We start from the raw sequence: 8020 nt of genomic DNA, 5'->3' as shown, positions 1-8020 counted from the left end.
GAGTCTCTCTCCAATCTGTTGTGACCCTGGGATTCTGTTCAGGAATCTTTTGCCTGTGCCTATGAGTTCCAGTGTCTCTCCTACTCTATCATGTAGCAGTTTCACGGTTTCCATGCTGACATTGAGGTCTTTGATCCACTTTGAGTTAATGCTTGTGCATGGCGAAAGGCTAGGGTCAATTTTTAGTTTTCTGCATGTGGCTGCCCAGTTTTGCCAGCACCAATAATTGAATAGGCTGTGTTTGTTCTACTGTATATCTTTGGCTCCTTTGTCAAATACAAGTTGCCTATAGGTATGTGGTTCTATTTCTGGGTCTTCTGTTCCACTGATCTTTTGGTCTGTTTTTGTGCCAATACCAAGCAGTTTTTGTTATTATGGCTCTATAGTAGAGTTTGAAGTCTGGTATTGTAATATCACCAGCATTGCTCTTTTTACCTAGAATTGTTTTGGCTATTCTAGGTCTTTTCTTGTTCCATTTGAATCTTTGGATTATATCTTCAATTTCTGTAAAGAATGTCTTTTGGGTTTTGATGGGGATTGCATTGAATTTGTATATCAATTTTGGCAGTATAGTCATTTTCACTATGCTGGTTCTCCCTAGCCATGAGCATGGGATGTCTTTCCATTTCCTAGTGTCCTCTTTAATTTCTTTCATTAGGCTTTTATAGTTTTCATTGAATAATTCCTTTACATCTTTGGTTAAGTATATTCCTAAGTATTTTATTCTTTTGGGGGCTATTGTGAATGGGATCATTTTCTTGATTTGGCCTTCTGTTTGTGTATTGTTGGTGTACAAGAAGGCTACTGACTTCTGAAGGTTGATTTTGTATCCTGCTACTTTGCTAAAGTGGTTTATTAATTCTAGAAGTTTGGGAGTGGAGTTTGTTGGGTCACTCAAGTAGAGGATCATGTCATCTGTGAATAGGGATATTTTAATTTCTTCTTTCCCTATGTGGATCCCTTTGATGTCCTTTTCTTGCCTTATTGCTCTGGCTAAGGTTTCCAGCACTATATTGAAGAGAAGTGGAGAGAGTGGGCATCCCTGTCTAGTTCCTGATTTTAAGGTGAATGGTTCCAGACTTTCAACATTTAGTGTAATATTGGCTGTAGGTTTTTCATATATGGCTTTCACTATTTTGAGGAATGTACCTCTTATTCCTATTTTTTCTAGTGCTTTCAACATGAATGGATGTTGTATTTTGTCAAATGCCTTCTCCGTGTCCAGAGATATTATCATATGATTCTTATCCTTAACTCTATTGATATGATGTATTACATTGATTGATTTGCGAATGTTAAACCAGCCTTGCATTTGTGGGATGAAGCCCACTTGATCATAGTGCATGATTTTTTTTTAATTTGTTTCTGGATTCTGTTGGCTAATATTTTATTGAGGCATTTTGCGTCTGTGTTCATTAGAGAGATAGGTCTGTAGTTTTCTTTTTTTGTTGGGTCTTTCCCTGGTTTGGGGATGAGAGTAATATTAGCTTCATAAAATGAGTTTGGTATTGCTCCTTCTGTTTCTATTTCTCAGAAGAGTTTCAAGAGTATAGGTGTTATTTCAAGAAACTAATCCCCTGAAAACCCAATAAACCATTCACTAAATGGGCAAGGGAACTAAAGAGAGACCTATCAGAAGAAGAGATTAAAATGGCAGAAAAACATATGAGAAAATGTTCATCATCTATGGTCATAAAGGAAGTGCAAATAAAAACAACCCTAAGAAACCACCTTACCCCAACAAGAATGGCCAAGATTTTGAACTCAGACAATGACAGTTGCTGGCGGGGTTGTGGAGAAAAAGGAACCCTACTACACTGCTGGTGGGAATGTAGACTAGTTCAGCCACTCTGGAAAGCAGTGTGGAGGTTCCTTAAAGAACTGAAAATAGACCTTCCCTATGATCCTGCCATACCACTTCTGGGCATCTCTCCTGAACAGCATGACCCAGGATATTATAAAGACACGTGCTCAGCAATGTTCATCTCTGCACTATTCACAATAGCCAGGCGATGGAAACAATCCAGAAGCCCTACTGCAGATGAATGGATACAGAAAATGTGGTATATATACACAATGGAATTCTACATAGCCAACAGACAAGATAAAATAATGGCATTCGTAGGGAAGTGGATGAATCTAGAGCGAATCATGTTGAGTGAGACAAGTCAAGACCTGAGGAACAAAAGGCGCATGGTATCCTTAATATGCGGCTATTAAATCCAAAGAGTACAAGAGCGAGGACTCAATAACTGCATACCCAAAGCTATGGACATGGTAATGGAAATATAAACATAACTATATAGACATAAAAACCTATGACTCTATAGACATAATGTTTTATTTCATAAATTAATATTTCTATGACATACAAACCCTTAGCCTAATTTTGATTAAGTTCTAAATACTAAGTCCCAGTGATTGTAATTAGAGATTCCCTCCTTGAATACTTGTTTGTTAAACTTGTCATTTAAAATATGATATAAACATAAGCCATATAATGAATGATTGTTGTTCTTAAGGTAAAAAAAATACTTCACTATCAATACTATGATTTTGCTATTTTCAAATAAGGTAATGCCACGCCAAAATAAGGCAGTTGGAATATGGCTATACTTGTTTTATATAATTTTCCTTATTTAATATAACCTCATTCCTTTTACAGAAAATTTAAAAAATATAATTAAGTCCTATTTCTGTTTTTTTAAAAGCACAGCTGATAGCAAGAAACATAAACACCTACAGATAACAAGAAAACAATTTACATCCCTGGAAAAGATACTGCATATTTCCAAACTTCTGGGAACTGTGTTGGGGTGATGCCTTCCACTGCCTTTTTTCCACATCCTCCTGTATGTAAAACAATTTCCCCTGTGTCCATCACCTTTACAGTAAAATTTATATTGAAAAAAATAAAGAAACAATTTCCTTTGAAAAAAAAACAAAGTTATTAAGAAGCCACAAGAATGGGTTTGGAGTCAAAGGGAAACAAATTTGTGCAGAATTTGAAGAAAGATAATGAATTAGAGGGAATTAGAAACCTCACACTTTCATGTCAACAAGACTAGGTGGGTGCCTAGGAAGATGGTGTGTGCCTATGAATGTCTAACTTGTCCAACTTTAAGGGAAATGAAGGCTTGGAGAAGTACAAAGTGGGATGGTCAGGTAAACTGAAGGTGGCAGAGACTGGTAGGCTAAAAGTTGATAGTAGTAGAAATTCAGGAAGAGAGGTTTGGTCTCAGTATATTCAGAAGAATGAATTCCACATAGATACTTATGCAGGAATAGAATAAATTTGTCTCAGGATATTCTAGCTGTGTTCATAGGAATCTTGGAGTTATGTAGCTGAGGGTCAGAATCTACTGTTCCAAAGTGAGAAGGAAGGGAACCAAGAAGGAAAGATTCTAGGCTTACTGTTCTCATAGGAATGAAATTGCTCTAGGTAACTATTGTTCATGGATTGTCTATTTAGAAAAGGCTTCAGTCTGAATAATAGATTTATAATGTAAAATTTTTGACACTGTCCAGCAATTATCTAGGATAGTGAAATACTGGCCTCCATTTTCTCAGCCCAACATTGCCTGCAGCTACTTTCTCTGTTTACCATAAGACTCTGTAATACTTGCTATGCTGTCAGGTTTCTCAAAAAGACACATCAGTTTGGAGGACTATCAGGAGTGCCATTGCTTATAAGACTAGAGATACAAAAATGACCTGAGATGGACACATGCGGACATAATATGTTGTATAAGTATGCAGACAAGGGCAAAAGTGCGCGTGCGCGCGCGCGCACACACACACACACACACACACACACACACACGGAGACAGAAAAATCTGTCATTCATGGAGCTGACAGTTTGTGTGACATTTTGTTGTCCATCTTGTTTATAGGAGAGAAGATGGCTTCTCTGTATACAATTCTCTTTTTCACTGAATCCTACATCCTCAAGTTCTGCTGATGTGCACTCTCATTTTCTGTTTTTCTTCAAAATATGTTCAAATGAATGAATGAAGGTACCAAAGGATCCAATCCACAGATTGCAAGTGTCGAGCCTGCCCCATGTGTGTTCCTTCTGTCTTTATGGCAAAAAATATATGACAACTGTTCCTGTAACTTCAGAAAACAGTCAGTGTTGCTATGGACATCCTGTCCTCATGTTTGAACACCATGTTGGGTGCCAGAGATGCATGATACCTCGTGCTTCCTACTCGGCAACCTACACATGCATTCGTGTTACAATAACTACAAATTTTTCCCTTTGTCTTTTCCCTCTCATCCTGCAAAAGTATGAAACTTCAGTCAACCTCTTTCATCTGCATGTGATGGCAATGTAAGATAATAGTTAAAAGTTACAGGAAAACCCTTCTCTAGGAAGCCAATAGCTCAAGTCCAAGGTAGACGTTCTGAGCTGAGGAGAGCATCCAGATAATAGCTTAAATCATGTACATCCCAATGCTTTATGTGCAGAGTCAATGCAGGAATCAGTCTCAGTGTGTCACACTACAATTCTACCTCCTTGAGCTTTATACAACCGTCCCTGGAAGGGCAGGAGATCTGGTGTACAGCAAGTCCACTCCCTCAGTAGACCTGCCTACTCAGAACACACACAAACATCTGGATAGTATTGATGATTCAAGGACTCGCCAAGGCTCTTCACTTAAGTTGTCCTGTCCCGCCATCTTCCCCTACCCAGATTCTGCCCTTGCTCCCCTTCTTGGTACTGCTTCATTCTACATTGAGCTCTGGATTCAGAGCTCACAGTGATGGCTGGTCTTTAGCTCTCAGAGCTGGTTTTACATGAAGTCTTGCTCAGACAGAGCAGTTGCTTTCCTCTGATCCTTCCAAGTCATCTCCCAGATGATTTGTCCTTTCAGGACCTGTCATAGGTCCTGAATATTCTGACAAAATTCTTGCTACTCCTACTGGCAAAGGAAAAATGTTCTTTTGACATTTCCATATTTTAAATCATGCCTAACTGAATCTCATTACTCCGGACATCATTGCATAAACTCATTTTTATATGGGTGAGAGATTAATATTTTGCTTTAACATTATTAATAGGGAAATAAAATTGAAACAATACTTCTCAGTTGTAATTTTGCCCAAACTTAATGTATTAATTATATGAAATGGACCTGAGTACGTTGAGTAGGAACATACATTAATTTATGAAAAATGAAATGGTGTGCAAAGCATGGTGGCCCATGTTTACAATTCTAGCTACGTGGAAGGATGAGGCAGGAAAATTTAGGATTGAAGGGTAGCCTGAGAAAAAATAGCAGGACCCTGTCTCAATGCAAAAAGAAAAAAGAGAGAGAAGGAAAGTCCACAAAAAAATTAAAAAAAAAACTTAAAAAGAAAACAAATGCTACACATTTTTTTGAAATAAAATTTCAATAGTATTTGTAAAATCTAAAATGTGGGACCAGGAGTTTGGCCTAGTGGTAGAGTGTTGGCCTAGCATCCACAAAGACCTGTCTTCTATTCCTTGGTACTACATATATAGAAAAAGGCTGGAAGTGGTGCTGTGGCTCAAAATCTTGAATGTCCATAAACACAAGCACAATTTAAACACAAAAACAAAACTAAAAAAAGAGAGAAAACAAATGTTACATAATTTTTGAAATAAAATTTAAATAGTATCTGTAAAAATATAAAATGTCCATAAACACAATTAAACACAATTTTCCATGTTAAAATGTCTTTCCTTGAAAGACTTAGAAAAAATCATATTAAGTGAAGTAAGCCAGACTCAAAGGAACTTAGGCTCAATGGTTTCCCTCATTTGTCAGTAGAAACCTTGGGCTCTCCTAGCAGAGATTTACAATAGAACAAAATCTAGAGACATTAGGCCAAATAGTATGACAGTAAATGTAAGGACCTTCAGGAGAAGGAAACAAAAGCCATATAATGAATGACTGTTGTTCTTAATGTACTACGTTATCTCTCATCTCTTTTGCCTCCCTTGGTTATCTCATATTGTTACAATATTTCACCTTGTTATCTGATATATTTTATATGTGCTTAATTGGTTATTTGAAATTGGATAAGGAAGGGGGGAAATCAAGATAAGCGAGGGGAGGGTGGGAGGGAAATGGGGACCATGTCATAGGAAAGGGTATCAATGTTTGTGAAGTTATGCACCTTCTGTCTGGTGAATGTAACCCTTCTATTAATCACAATAAAAAAAAAGAAAAAAATGTCTTTCCTTGAGAGAAAAGCATGCATCTGTACCAGAGGATTCATTTTCAAAGATGTTGACTTAGGTGCTATTAATTGTACTAGAAATGAGCAGTACCTTATGTGTCAAACAGGAAGAAAAATATTAAGTTTGGCATTGTTTAGAATTCTAGGAAATCACTTACGTAAATGAACATTTTTATGTACTATCAAAGAAAGTGCTTGTAAGCATTTCACTAAGTAACAAAGGTAATATCCAATGAACTGGGATTCATTACTATGAATGTACAAAAATGTGTTTTAGTGTATAACCTTTTATGAAGAGATCAGATGTGACTTTTAAATATATATCAGGTATTAACTGATAGTTGCCTCAGATGAAGAATACTAAATTTTGGAATCTCTAAAAATTTTGACATCTGTATTATAATAATTTTTGCAGTATTTATATTTACACAATTGCCCATGTAATGAATATATTTAATAGGCTCTGCAAAACCAGGAGTTCCTAGGATTATTTACGTATTTATTTAAGTAAGTTTTAAATCATATATTTATTTACATCTGGTTCATTACTGGCTGAAATATAGTTTTCTACACAAATATAAATGAAATAGGAGTACTGCATGCATTAGACAAGTAACAACTAGCTTACCCAAGACATACAATTTGAAATTTGAATGGCTGAATGTTGTGTGTGTGTGTGTGTGTGTGTGTGTGTGTGTGTGTGTGTACAAATTCAGGCATGTGTCGACAGAAACTTCCTCTCTAAAGGGACCCAGAAATGCAGCCTGCTTCCATTTTTAGTTCCTCTTGACACAGGCCACAGTTTTCATGCTGAATGGAAGAAGCAAGTAAATAATGTAAGAAATTGAGGAAGATTTCATGTGAATGAACATTTCTAGTCTGTTCTATAGGATGCCATATTCTGGTTACTCCAAACAACTCTTATAGTCAGGTACTACAGTTTACACTTGTAATCTGAGCTACTCAGATGGATGAGATCTGCAGTATATAACTTTTTGCTAGTCCTAGGGATTGAACTCGGGGCCTGGGCAGTGTCCTTGAGCTTTCTCAAGTCTAGAGCACTCCCATTGAGTCACACCACCCCTTCTGGATTTTTTTCTTCTTCTGCATATGTGGTGCCAAAGAATTCAACCCAAGGTTTTGTGCATGTTAGGCAAGCACTCTACCACTAGGCCATGCTCCCAGTCGTGAAGGATCTTAAGGATAGCCTGGGAAAAGGAAGTTATGAGACTCCTTCTCAATAGAGGGGTGGTATATTTGCCATGCCATCTAGGCAAGAGTACATACATTGATCACATTTCAGGACAATCCAGGTATAATTATGATACCCTACTTGAAATATACAGTAAAACAGGCTGGAGGCATAATGTAACTGCTGTAGCACCAGCTATCATAAAGTAAATGTACATCCCTGGATTCAAAGACCTGTAACCCCACCCCAATAATTGCTGCTTGTTCATGTGCGTGCCCGTGTGTATGTGTGAAAACTATTATGGTATGACAAGCTCCTTAATTTCTTGGAGGAATTAACTTTTTATAGTGCTTTTAAGGCAGGCACCAGTGACTCCATCTGTAATCCTAGCTACTAAGGATTCCAAGTGTAAAGGATTTATTTGAGGCCAGAAGTCTGGGCAGTCTGCATCTCCCATTAATCCACAGAAAGCTGGATGGTGGCACAGCTCAATATAAAGAGTGCAAGCTGTGAGCAGGAAAGCTGGGAAAGAGCATGAGGGCCTAAGTACAAGTCCCCATATTCTAATTATAATAATAATAATAATGTGTTTCTTCAACTACTACTTTTGTGGGGTG

The sequence above is a fragment of the Megascapheus bottae genome, chromosome X (assembly GCF_031878675.1).
Source record: "Megascapheus bottae isolate mThoBot1 chromosome X, mThoBot2.hap1, whole genome shotgun sequence".
In the NCBI taxonomy this organism is placed as follows: Eukaryota; Metazoa; Chordata; class Mammalia; order Rodentia; family Geomyidae; genus Megascapheus; species Megascapheus bottae.
The sequence above is the reverse complement of the archived record's forward strand: the minus strand, read 5'-3'. Positions refer to the sequence as shown.